The 13488-nt window shown below is 40.4% G+C and overlaps 1 protein-coding gene across 1 annotated transcript in view; it reads left to right on the plus strand.

The window, feature by feature from the left end:
• The window catches only part of TMX4 (thioredoxin related transmembrane protein 4), a 67793-nt gene that overhangs the window by 739 nt on the left and 53566 nt on the right, over positions 1 to 13488 (plus strand). The window lies entirely within an intron of this gene.

A 13488-nucleotide genomic window follows, 5' to 3' on the forward strand; every position in this document is an offset into this window, starting at 1 on the left:
GGCCCAGGGTCCTAATTCCAGCACGTGAGGCTGGACAGAAGCAGCCCTGGGATCCGGGGCCCCCATCCACACCTGTGGGGCCAGGCAAAGGTGGCACAGCTCCAAGATCCAAATTGCAGCACATGGGGCTAGACAGAAGCAGCCCCGATGCCACGTATAGGGCTGGGTGGTTGCAGCATTGGTGGTTGCAGCATTCTTTCAACCCACAGGGCCCCGGGGTCCCAATCTTGGCACGCAGGGTTGGACAGAGGCAGCATTGGGATCTGGGGCCCCAAGCCCTGTATATGGGGCCAGGCACAGGTGGTGTGGGCTCCTGGGCCCAGTCCTGGCACAGAGGATCTGATCAAGCTCTATATCTTTCACTTGATGTGGCCAAAAGGTTGAGCACCACTGGTGTCATTTACTGCCTGCATCCTTGCCATGACCTGGTTGCTGCCCCCCCCCCTCCCCCCCCATGCAAAAGGTCTAGGCATTAATACTGTGTTCCTGTTATTAATCATAATAGGAAGAGAATGAGCATGACCATATATGAATATAATACTAAGTCAGCTTGTTCCCTCACTCCCTCCCCCTTGGTCCTACCAGAAGCTGTATCTGTGCTGCAGTGATGAGGATAGTGTATGTGCTCTTTCTTTTTTCTACAACAAATCCTTTCCCTGGGGTGTAAACAGTGAAATGATACATTATTGCTGAATCTCACATGTCTAAGCCCTCTGGGGGCAGGGATGACTGGGCTAATAGTATATCCATTCCACTCCTGCACTAAGCTGAGCAGGATTTTATACAGCATCTATCAAAGGAGGGTGTGGAGGAGACAGGAAATTCGTGTCTTGTGCTTGGGTTCTCCACCTGCTTTGGTAGGGGAGTGGAAGAGAATGTTTATTCCCTCCCTTTAGTTCTATATTGATGTGCACAGAAGATAACTAATAGAAAAGCTCTGAAATATGGTTCTGATCTAGTAACTCTTATATATGAGAGATCCTATCAGGACTAAACTTTTTCGCTACTTCTTACCCTCAGCTGCAAATTGTGAGCACAGAAACAATGTTGATGGTTGTAGTTGTTGTCTATTTTTGTCTCATAGTCTTCAGCACAAGGAAGAACAATGTAGTAAAGGTTTTTGGCCTTGGCTTCAGGCAAAAACTTAGCAGGACACGCTTATTTCATTGCATTAACTTTAATGAAAGCCAAGCGAGAAGTTAAAGAATGTGTCTTGCACCTGTTTCGCACTCAAACTGTGGTAAAATGTGCTTCATGAGTAGGTATCCAGGTTGTAGCTGTATTGGTCTAGAGGAAAAAGCGATCAGGACTTGTGGTAGAAGTGGTATTTTTTATTAGATCCACTTGATTTTTGCAAAAAAAAAAAAATCTTTAATTGCAAGCTTTTGGGTACAAAAACCCTTCATCAGGCATCGGAGAAAAGATTGCAAAAGTTCTCTTGGGTAGAAATGAGTAGGAGCAGGTTTCTGAAGTAGTAACCAGTTCCATGTCCTCTAAAATCCTCTTCCTCCCCCAGCAGCAAGGGTCTAAAATTCTTGTCCTTGAGAGATAAGAAGCACAAACCCCCAGTACATTGTGAGCTTGGTCCTTCTCCCATTGACGTCCATAGGAGTTCAGTTGGCTATGATTGTGGGAGCTGAGTGCACTTAACTAGGGGAAACTCCCATTGACTTTTCAAGGATGCCAGGATTTCATTCAGGGTATCAGAGCATTTGAGTTTCTGAAATGTACATAATTTGCTTTTGCAGGCTAGTTTTGCTGTATTTGTTAAGAAATAGGTGGTGCTTTGTTTAAACCTGAGAACTGAAAAATGGCTATGCGCTTTCCTGGAGTATGCACTTAACTACACTTAATGTGAGCTGTCATAGCTGTGGTTTTAGGAGCACTAAAATTGACTAACTACTGTCAGTTCCTGGCTGCTGTTAGAAGCCTTGAGGCTGAGAGGAGACAGAACCCTGAAAATGATTAGCTTTTTCCTGTTGTTTTCAAGGTTTCCAAGAGCAGCCCCTTGACAGCTGTTTTCCCCTTCAGTGTTTTCTAGTGCTAGTTTTTAGCAGGTAAACAGAGTACAATTATCATGACAAAGTAGACAGTGGGACTGCAAGATGCTATGCAATTAAGTAATTTATGTGCTTAACTGATACACAGGTAACTGATGTTTGCTATAACAGTGTTAAGATGTTGTCAAAGCTGCAATGGTCCAAAAAATAAATAAAGGCAAGGCTTTTTTTGGTGATTTGTTTTTTGGACTAGCTGTATAATTGGTAGAGATGTTAGTCAGAGGGTACCTTTTTAATAGTTTAATCTCTCTCCCAACTATACAGTTGGTCCAATAAAAGATACTGCCAAAAACAAATCCTTGTCCTCTCGTTCGTTATAATATAAGCACCAGCAAACAAATTGGGACTGGCATTGTGTCTCCCCATGGGTCTGAAAATTTGGCCTTGCAGCATCAATTGCAGCTCCCCTGCTGCCAAACTTCCAGACCCATGGGCCAGTCTGGCTCTGTGTGCTAGATTGCACCAACATGCCTTGGAGGCAGTGTATGGGTTGGGCTGTGCATGTTGTTGGGGTGGGCATGCAGCTGGGCTGGCATGCCAGATCAGACCTATAGACCTGTCAGTGGGATCAGGCCCACACAGCTGGCCATTTGATCACCACTATGTTATGTAATTAATTGAGTTTTATGCATTTTTCTGGTATATGTATAAGTGGAGTTTGGTGTAACAAGCTTGTTTTTCTATAAAGCATTTTAAAAGGAAATTAGTGAAAAAGAGATTGTAATATTCGTTAGGCTTTTTGTATTGTAGAGTTCTATCATGACGCATTTAGTTCTCTTCTGTGAGACTGCCCTAAAATCTTTACTATTCGAGCAATTTAGAGCAAGTTATAAATGGCAGTCATGACCTGTGCAACCATATCATAAGGGGGAGGAACATTTTCATATATTGATTATGCAAAAGCTTTTCAAAAAGGCTTTGTGAGAAACAGAATAAGTTGTTTATGGGCTACAGCAGGAGTGCTACAGATGGCTTGCACATCAGGTGTCTTTGCCAGCTTCCTTAAATAATGTGACCTGAAGCTTAATGGTGGGTGGATGGTCAATCCCAGTAAATCATTGGGCAGATATTGGATGCAAACTTCCTATGAAAAACTACAGTGCTAGTAGTCATTCTCTTCTGTTTGGCAGCATGTTTCCTTAAATTTAGTTTGGTCTCTCTTTCTCCTGGGATGGAGCCTCCCTATGTGGGGGCAGGGTTATAAGGGAGTGGTCCTGCCCAGCTCCACCTTGGGACTGCAAATTTCACAAGCCAATTTGAGGGGTAGTGATGTCAGCAAATGGGCAAAGATGATATCTACTCAGACTATCCAGGAACACCTGATTTAGGGACCTGTACTTGAATAAAGACTATTATTGTGTAAGTTTGTAGGGTGGAGTTTTGTTTTTACTGGCTCTCCTAAATGCAAAAATGTGATATGAAAATGAGTTTCTGATGTAAACGGAGGAAAATCAAGGAAAGGATTGTGATGATCGGGGTACCAATGCTACTTCAACTTGTCTGGGTGCTGCAGACTGAAAATTACTGGGCCACTTATCATGAAATTATATTTAATGTTTAAATCACTTGGTATTTAGGTGGTGATAATCCTATATAGGACTTGCATGACAGAGATTTGTACAAATTAACTCCCTCAAAAATGTTTGATAGACTATTTCTGGGAAGGATTATAAATAAAGGCTGTTACATAAAGTCAGAACTTAAAGCTTTGGTATCTGTGCATGAATATTAATTTTATACTGAAAGTAAGTGGGTGGTTAATTGTGACCTCTTGTATTCTCTTCCTCAAAGTGGAGAATATTCTAAGCTAGCCACCCTCGCTACACCTACAGAAGAAGTGGTGCTTCATATGTTAAATTAACTTTTTATGGCATTTTAAATTGTAAAGAACAAGTTTAATATCTTACAACGGGCTCGTGTGATAGAGGCAGCCACCTGGATTTTTCTTTTTTTTCCCCTCTTTGCTGACTTCCTCAGCCTGAAACTCCTGTTTTTCATGTTCCCACCTATAGCAATTGCTTTCTGCCCTGACACAATAAAAATAGATGATATGGTGGTGGTTGTATGGAGAGAAATAGGAGCACAGGATTAACAGAAGTGGATTATGAACTGTCCTAACTCTCCTCCTTCTAGAATAGCCATACCCATGTTTATTTGTATACATTTTAGGTGACGTGGAACAGATTTTTATGCATTCCTATGCTGTTGTCTCTCATGCAGCCCCATATGTCCTTGACTTTTCCTCAAGGGGTCACCTCTAAGTGAGAAGCAATTTCACACGCTACCTGGTTTTTTTCATGGCTTTTGCTGAGGGAGCTGACTTGGTGCCTTTGGTCTCAGGTTTGAGAGTGCGAGTCTTTGCACATCGCTGCTAAAATAGCTAGAAGTACACTTGCTGTTCTGTGCATGATCTCAGAAAAATCTTTAGATGATGACTTCTGATTGCTACTAATTTTCTTTTTATACTGGCCACTTCGCTTTGAGTGCTTCCTCCAGTTGTCAGTCCCCTGGTCCAGTTTCTTTCTACGGTACCGCTATTTGCTGATATTGTTGCAGAGTAGTAGCTGTTTGGGAGGCCTGTCATTTTTTCTGAGCCTTTTCTTTTTCTGAGTTTTTGTTCTATACAAACAAATGACTAGTTCTTCTAGCATCTCTGCGGTAGCTATAACTATCCTGGAAGTCCCTACTGAAGGGTTTACAGTGGTCTGTGTTAAGGACTGTTGCCAATTCCATGTTAACCTGGACAAATGATAGCATTTTGCAAATATACAGAAATTTGTGGAATAATGTGTAGACTGCTGCTTCCTTAGTAGTGTCCGGGTGTCTTGGGGCAAACAGCTATATTGACATTCAAACTTTTTCTAAGGTTTTTTTTTTTACCTGTGTTATGTAAAATAAGTTTCCTTGCCCAGTAACATTTTTTGTTACAAAATATGCCAATGAAAGGGAGAACTTGAATGGTTTCTTGTGCCTGTTCATCCATCCAGAGCTGGCACAATTGCAGGATCTGGAAATATTCCTACATATCATTGACGCATGTTTTGGATAACTGATGGTCTTTGAAAGCCTTATAGCTTTTTTGTCTACTGTTTGCATTGCTTAATCTGATAAATGGTGCACTGAAGTGCGTAATATCCAGTATTTTTAGGAAATGGTGATTAGTATGAGGTTAGAATGAATAGTGTTGCCAAGGCTTGTTTGCTGACTTGTCTTTTTTCCTACAGCTTACAGAATAGAAATGCATCCTGCAATAATTGAGAAGCCTTCTTTTGCTTGTTTTTTTTCACTTGTTAACTTCCGTATGTATTTGGTTATGTGCATCCAGAGATGTAGAGAAAGTGGAACTTGAGGACTTTAAGTTTTTTTTAAAAAATATTTTGTAGTTTTTAAATATGGCTTAAATGCCCAGAAAGAGTATATGGGGAGAGGGGGTTTGAATGAAAACTATCTAATTGAGAATGATGTAGTAGAAAAGTCTTCACATCTTCATTTGGAAGCAGAGACACAATTCACTAATGAGTTCATACCAATCTTGCATTATACTATGTAATGCTGTTGATCATAGCTAAGATTCCTGGAGGTCTTGAATACATTTGTTCCCATTCATTTTGTTGTTTAAATTAACTTAAGTTTTTTGGGTCACTTGGCCTAAAAGTAAAATGTGGGTAAACCTACACCATAAGTAGTACAACAGTTGTTAAAATTCAGATGTGAATTTAACTAACTTTGGCACTGTGGTCCTAATTTATAAGAGCGTTTCTTTTTCTGTCTTGATTTGTTATGTTAATATCCAAGTTGTGTTTCATTTTTGCGTTAAAGGTCCGGGATAATTGTGCAGTTTCACTTGGATGTGGCAAATCTTACAGAAACCCCAGCTTTAAGCTTACAGTAAGGATCAGATGTGGCTTGTGGTTTGATACATTCTGCTAGCACAGTATTTCTCAATCGTAGTGTTGCCAGGTCCTCTGAAGGGTTCTGGGAGGTGTGAGCAGATAAGTCAGGCTTGTCCCTGCTTGGACAGTCCTCTTCCCCTACTGTTCAGCTTTTGTGTAAGGAAATAAGTACTGTAATGTATAAATTTGTTTGTGAATTAAGTGGGACCCAATTTCAAAAATGTTATGGAGGGGTGCCTCAAGTAGAAGAAGGTTGAGAATCACTTTGCTAACACATAAGGTAAAATCAAACACAATCTAAATTAATAACATGGTAAGAAATAATATTACAGGCAATACTTGAAGTCTCATCATTGTACACACCTTGTGCCTCATCTGTAGATCATTTCCCTGGCCCTGCACATCTGACTTTGTTTCTCCCCCTTTCTATTTCCCTCGTACCCAGATCAGATATAGGAATTTTTCTTCAATTTCCCCCTTTTTTTTTTTTTTAAATTAAAAAAAAAAAAAGTTCTTATTCACATTAAAGCAGAAATGTGGGTTTTCTGGAAAATTTTCCAATGCTTTAAATAGTGTGTGATCTGATTTAGTATGTTTATTTGACTTATATTTAGTAAACAAAACCAAAAAAGGACCCCATGTTAATTTTATGTCTCAATAGCCACAAGTATTTGAACTGAAATATTTGATTAGGAAGAATATTAAGTATAGCACACTTAATGTGGTTTCAGTGGTATATTCAAACAAATTCAAAGCTTTATGCGGAAATAAATTATTTTTATTCAAATATCTGTAAAAATTTAAAGACAATACACAATAGCATGTACTTCCCTTGCATTGTTTGTTTAAATTTAAGGAAAAAAAAATAAGGAGAAAAAAAACAAACAAAGGCATTGAAAACTGTTGAGACACTAATTTTAGCACACTCAAAGAACTGTGCATGATTTGCCATCCACTCATCTCCTCCAACAGAGTTTAACTCTTTTCCATTGAGGGCATTGTGGCACCTCCAGTTTCACCATCACTATCTGTAGAATGACTTGCGCTGATTATTAGTTCCATTTCAGAGTTGGATTGAGGCAAACCTGATTCAGAACTACTTGACCCATGTTCTCTTTTGCTAAAGGATGGTTTTACCAATGAGCCTATGGGCAAGGGCAACTTATCATCACGCTGCATCTTCTTCGCTAATTGTGCTTCTGACTGATTCTCCAGAAGCATAAGATTTTGAGAAATAGAAACAAGCTTAGCGGTGCATTCATTTGTTAGTCTATTCCTCTTTTTTTATCTTGATTGAGCTGAATGCCTTTCAGTTCTGTTCACAAGAAGCTGCTGTTGGTGGCATGCTTAGGATCCTTAGAGCAATCCTGGACAACAGGCAGGTGTTACAGTATCCCTTCCACCATGTGAGAGGAGACATATTCTTTGCTGCCTGCCAAATGATGTCTTTGCTCCAAAGTTTTTCTTTTGCAGGGTACTGGGCAATGTCTGTCATCATGGCCATGTTATTGATGTTGAGGACATTCTTAGCTACTTCCACAATTGTATTGAGAGCAGTCGATAAGTCATCTTTTGATAAATGCTGTCCTCTGTGTTGAGGATCCAAAAAGTTTGCTGACAGATGAACTGGATGAGAGCAAAACTCAGATCTCTTAGTAAACATTTCTTTTTACTACTTTTTTGGATAGAGGTGAAGAAGGCAAAAGCTTGATTAGATTTTCTTTCAGTTGTCTGAATATCTCTGGAATATTTGAAAGGCTTGGTATATCTCCTTCAAGTTTCTTGATAGCCACTGAAACTGGTAGTAGCAAACGAATGCTCCTTGAATTCGAACCCAGAACACATCGTTGTTGAGAATCTGCTTCTGAATATTCATGGGAATAAGCTGGGATACTGTCATCTATTGAAGCACACTGCAAACAGTTTTGAGTGCAGCAAACTAAGTAAACACTTTGTAGCCGAACTCCATCTAGTTTCTCCTGGCAAGAAAAGTGCACTTTCCTTCCCCTGCTTCTCTTTCTGTAATTTCTTCAAAGTCCGATTAGCAACGTGATGATTGTTGAATACCTTCACAATTGCTTTGCAGTTTGCCAATATTGTCTTCTGTTGTATTCATACTTACTATGTCCTTTGCTGGAAGATTCAACCCATGAGCCAGACAGCCAAATACTATTAAATGAGGATACTTTGCTTTTAATATTTGCCATGCAGCTTTCATGTTACTCCCATTATCAGCGGGGATCCTGGTTTTCCCTGATAAAAAAAAAAAAAATGACACATTCTCTGATTTAAAAAAAACCCAAAACTCATGATAATAATTAAAGGCTCCCTATGGTGCCCCCCCCGGGTACTGCTAGTGCCCCTCACTCCCCCCCTATAGCCTCCCCAGTTCTGCTTGTGCCCCTTACACCTCCCACAACAGCCCCCCCCCGGCCTGCTCACCCACCCACTTGGGTTGAGGGGAAAGGGAAGGTGTTGGGGAAATTCCCACCAGGTGTGCCTGTTGGCTGGCCAGCAGGCACTCCACATCTTCCCCCAACACATCCTCGCTTCCTCAACTCCCAGCCAGCTCCCTACCCCCAGCCCCGCCTCACAACCCCCAAGCCCCACTTAACTCCAGGAACAAAGAGTGATTTTTGAGGTGGGTTGGGTCCCACCCTTTCCCCCTCTCCCTTCCCCTTTGGGCAGGGCTGGGGGTTTCCTGTCCCTTTTGCAAACAGCTCTTCCAGGCTTGAACTCAGCCAGCCTGGAGAGCTCTTTGCAAAACGGGGAAATCTACATTTTCTCCTATTAAACCGGAAATCTGTGGTTTTCTTCATTTTTCCATGGGAAATGAAAAACCCGGATCCCTGATTATCACTTACAAGGGCTTGTACCCTGGAGGGACCTACAAACGGAGGCTGAGGAGGGATTTGGTGGCTGCCTACAAAGTTGTTAAGGGAGATCAGCAGCAAATAAGAAGGGTCCTAGTCCCCCCAGCAGCACCTGGGGTGATGAGGAACCATGGCCAGAAGCTGCTGGAGAATAGGTTCAGGTTAGAGATTAGGAGGCACTATTTCACTGTTAGGGTGGCTAGGATCTGGAACCAACTTCCTAGCAAAGTGGTCCTTGCTCCTACCTTGGATAAATTCAATAAGAGGTTGGATGAACACCTGTCTGGGGTCGTGTGATCCCAGCGTGTGTTCCGGCCAGTGGTGGGGGGTCAGACTAGATGATCTGTTCAGGTTCTTTCTGACCCCAGACTACTATGAAACTTTCGATCTCTTCACTCAGTAATTGGGTTATGTGCTCACCTGTATGATGAGAAGATTTGGTAGCAATTGCTTTCAGGAATATTGGTTCAGGTGTTGCTAACATAATGTTCAATAAAGGATTTCCTTATATACCAGTCCATCTGTCCGGCATCAGAGTTTTTGATTTTGCTTGACCAATCCTTTGAATAACCATTGTTTGAACTCTGCCATGCTCAAAGAGAGAATGTGATTAAGCGGTAACGTGACGGTAACTTATATGATGGGCCAATTAGTTTGTAATGTTCCTTCCAGTATTGATTTTCAGTTATGGAAAGAGGTGTACTGTTTGCAAATATAGCTAGAGCTAATGTCTCATCTGCTTTTTCTTGATCTTCCTTTGACATTTTGTCCACAAAGCTTGATAAAAAGCTTGACTGTCTTGAACAGCTACTCATGGTGAATCGCATGTCTGGTGACAGTGATCTTGAAAGGGAGGATCCTGCTGCTTCTTCCCCTGGCAGCTCAACATTTTCATTTTCCATTTTCTGCAAATCTGCTATTTCACTTCAGCTACCAAGTTCCTGCAACAAAATGGGGAAAAGATTTTTATTTTAACCTATTCTAGTCTGGCCTCATCCATCGGAAGGAGAAGTGGCAGGGAGCTTGCTTTCCCCACTCCCTGCCAGAAAGAACACGTTGCTCTCAATTTGCTGCTCAGTTGCCCTGGGACTGCAGAGACGAAGGGAAGTATAGCCTTGCCTCTGCCATTGGCCAGAGGTTGAAGCTCGCTCTGCTGAGTTGAAATAGTTAATTATTTATCTATTATGTAATTTAAAAACAATTTATTGTTAAGCCTAAGCCACTTTGGGTGCTTAGTGCAAGCAGAAAAGCAGGACACAAATATTTTAAATGAATAAATAATAGTCCAGAGTTGCAGTAACAACTTTTGAAATTATGTTTTAAAACAATATATATGCTAGTTTATACTGTGTGTTTTAATACATTAATTTGTTTACTTACATAGGAGTCCTAAAGTAGACTTCTCTCAGATGATGATGTTGTTCCACCACTTTGTTGTATTAGCTTTCTGTATATGGCTTGTACTCTTTCAGGATAGTTTCTACATGTTATTAAATGTTTCTTCATTTTTGTTGTATTGTTGCATACTCTTGCCTGCAGTATTTACATCTACCAGCTTTCTTCCTTCCTTCAGTGGCTTGAACTTCACTGTAATGATGCCCCACACTAGTTTTTTTTTCCTGATTAGGCATTATTATGACTACTGCAGACCAAAGGGACTAAAACCATAACATCTTATGCAAACACTTCCAACACTGTTCTGTGCGTTTGCTGAACTGAAAGTGAAACAGAAAATCACAGTTTTAGTTTTGGTTTTGTTTTCACTTGCAGTCTGAGATTAAATAAGAATTTTAGCTTTGGTTTTGATTTGACCTGCACAGCCAGTCAGGTGAATTCATAACTTGATTTTTGGCTTGGATTATTGTGAGTGTATTTAACTTGTTTACAAATCAGTAAAACATATATGTACTCTCTCTCTCACACTTCCTAGGGATAATCATGTGAAAAACATTAATTACAACTTTGAAACTGCCAAGCTTGCCTAATATTGTGTTGGAATCCATTCATTGTTACTAATGAATTTTATGTAACAATGAATTTTTAGAAATGAAAAACTTCACATGGGAAAATAAAGAACTGGAAAATTTTCTGCCCCACATCTTTGCTCTAAGGTATATCTTGCATAGCAGAGAGAGCTCTTAGATTGAGCTGGAAAGCTTAAAATAACCATAGCTCCTGTTCACTTCTGTTTTCTTGAGTGTTACCCTTTTTCTATTTTGATATTTTTACACTTTCCATAAAGTGATCCTTCAAAATAATTGGGACATTTTCTTTTAAAAGGTGCTCTTGCTTTACATCTGTAGTTGCAATTTATTTTGTGGGCCAAATTCATCCCAAGGTAAATGTGGAGTATTTGCCTTACATGTAAATAAAGATGGCTTTCTAGAACCTGTTTCATTCTGAATAGTACTGCCTTTTCTAATCATAACACCAATTTTTGGTTTTAAAATACCACTTAGCTGTCTGTGTTCTTCCAGCAATGCATAGTTTTCTATTTACTGCATACATGATTCCATCTGTAGACAAAGGTAATTAGCTGGATTAGTAGTCTAAAGTCGGGCAGCAGGCAGGGAAGAACGGCACCTTAGAGACTAATGCTTTTAAAAGTTGAGCCACTGGCTTTCATTAGACTCAAAGCAACCCTTGGAAAATGCCAACTCTTAGTTTTCACTTGGTTTTTTTTGATTATAGAAAACTAGAGTAATTCTTCTCTTGCAAAAACTCAAGATTATGAGATGTTGCAGTCTCTTTTTTTTTTTTTTTTTAATACTCTGGATTCCTATTTGAAGCCTCTAGGTTTAACTTGTGCATTATATTTGTACACCACTAAGCTTGTGTAAAAGATAACCTCCAGAGGTCCCTTCCAACCCTAATTTTCTATGATCTCAAGGTACCCTATGGTCCTGTGGGACCCTGGTTGAGAATCATTGGCTTATACCCTTTCTGACCATTGCAAAAAGCTTCCAGGAAAACATTTGCCATCAGTGTAGATCTTAATGTCTGTGGGCAACCAAGTCTCAACAGCATTAGCCACCAGTTTCCGGCTTGAGAACTGAGAAAGAGCCAAGCATTTCACAAGTTTGGCTGTGTAGGAGGAGGGGGGAGGCTTTTAACGGCAGGTTTATCAGTTCTTTTTATACTAAAGATTTAAGATAAGACATCAGCAAAAATTATGCTACAGTAGATGTGCTAATAAACAGTAACCCTCTCTCATCCTGAGAGGGTTTAATGCAAGGAAGAAAAACAGCTTTTTGTGTAAGACACTGGCATGAGACTAATTAGAGGAACCTGTGTGAGGAAGCGAGGGAGAGTGGTGGGAGAAAAAGGCTAGAAGATATGAAGGAGGAGAAGCTGGCCTGAGAAGTGTTTTGATTAAGGCTGATGGAGAAGGGTGGTAGGCTTCTGTGAGTGGGGTGAAATCACAAATCTACTGAAGTCGGTGGTAATGCCATTTCCCTTTGGTGTTTGTCCCTCAGCAGCATGAAAGCCCTTATTTATCTTCCTGATCAACAGAACCTGGTTTTCAGTCTCCATCTGCCTGCATTCTCTTACCATTCTTCCTTTTCTTTGACTGTGCGCCTTCCTTCCCTCTTTCATTTCCCTTTGCCATATGCACTCTTGACTCCATTCCCCTGTCCTGCTGAAGCTCAGAAAATACATACTTTTCTTCCTTTCCTTGATCTCTGCTGCTCGTCTGCCCTGTTGAGGTTAGTCATTGGACATGAAGACATCCTCTCAGGGTCTGGGCAGTGGGACTCTATCTGCCTTGCTTATTGGGTTCACTGAGACTTGAATAAAGACAGAATATATATCTGTGCAGGTACCCTCAGGTTTTGATAAGTGAGCATTTGCTGCTTTGGAACAGGGTTATAGGTTGTAGCTGTGCTGGTCTAAGGGCACAGGCAGACAAGGTTCTTTGAGTCAGTCTGATCTCTTTTTATTAGACAAATTGAAGTAGTTGGAAAAATTCTTCTTTGCAAGCTTATGGGTATAAATACTCTTCGTCAGGCTGCGGAAGCATCTAGGAAGAGCACAGACCAGCTGCAGATGCTTCCTTAGATTGTTGAAGTGTATTTGTACCTGAAAGCTTGCTAAGAAGAATTTTTCCAACTATTTGAGTTGGTCTAATAAAAGAAATCAGATTTAGCCAGAGAACCGTGTCTGCTGCTTTGGAATACACAGGAGACTTAAGAGAGCCCACTGTGAGGGTGGGGTCTGAGAAATCATTGCATTTACAATATTTTATTTCTTTCTGAATCAAACTATTTAAAAAAAAAACATTAAAAAAACCCCAAAAAACCAAGGTGAAACTTTCCTTGGCAGAACCAGGAATTAAAATATAGTCTGAGAAGTATAATTTTACAAATTTCTTTTAATCCACTATTTTGGGGCTCTGTCAGTTCAGGCCATGGAAAACTGACTTTATTACAGGCTAAATAAAACTATACTGGTGGCATAATGCCAGAAATGACTGTTTGCTTTCTGTCCTATGAGAACCTCTTGGGAATGGTCTGAGGCTGCACAAACTATTAGTTTTAGCTCCTTACAACAACTGATAAGGTAAAAAGAGCATGTTGTTCTGATAGATGTGAAGGGAGGACATACTGCCTTAACCTCATCATCACTCAGCTGGATGAGTGAGTTTATGGCTTTCATTTACTA

This window comes from Alligator mississippiensis, chromosome 1, assembly GCF_030867095.1.
Source record: "Alligator mississippiensis isolate rAllMis1 chromosome 1, rAllMis1, whole genome shotgun sequence".
NCBI classification, from domain to species: domain Eukaryota; kingdom Metazoa; phylum Chordata; order Crocodylia; family Alligatoridae; genus Alligator; species Alligator mississippiensis.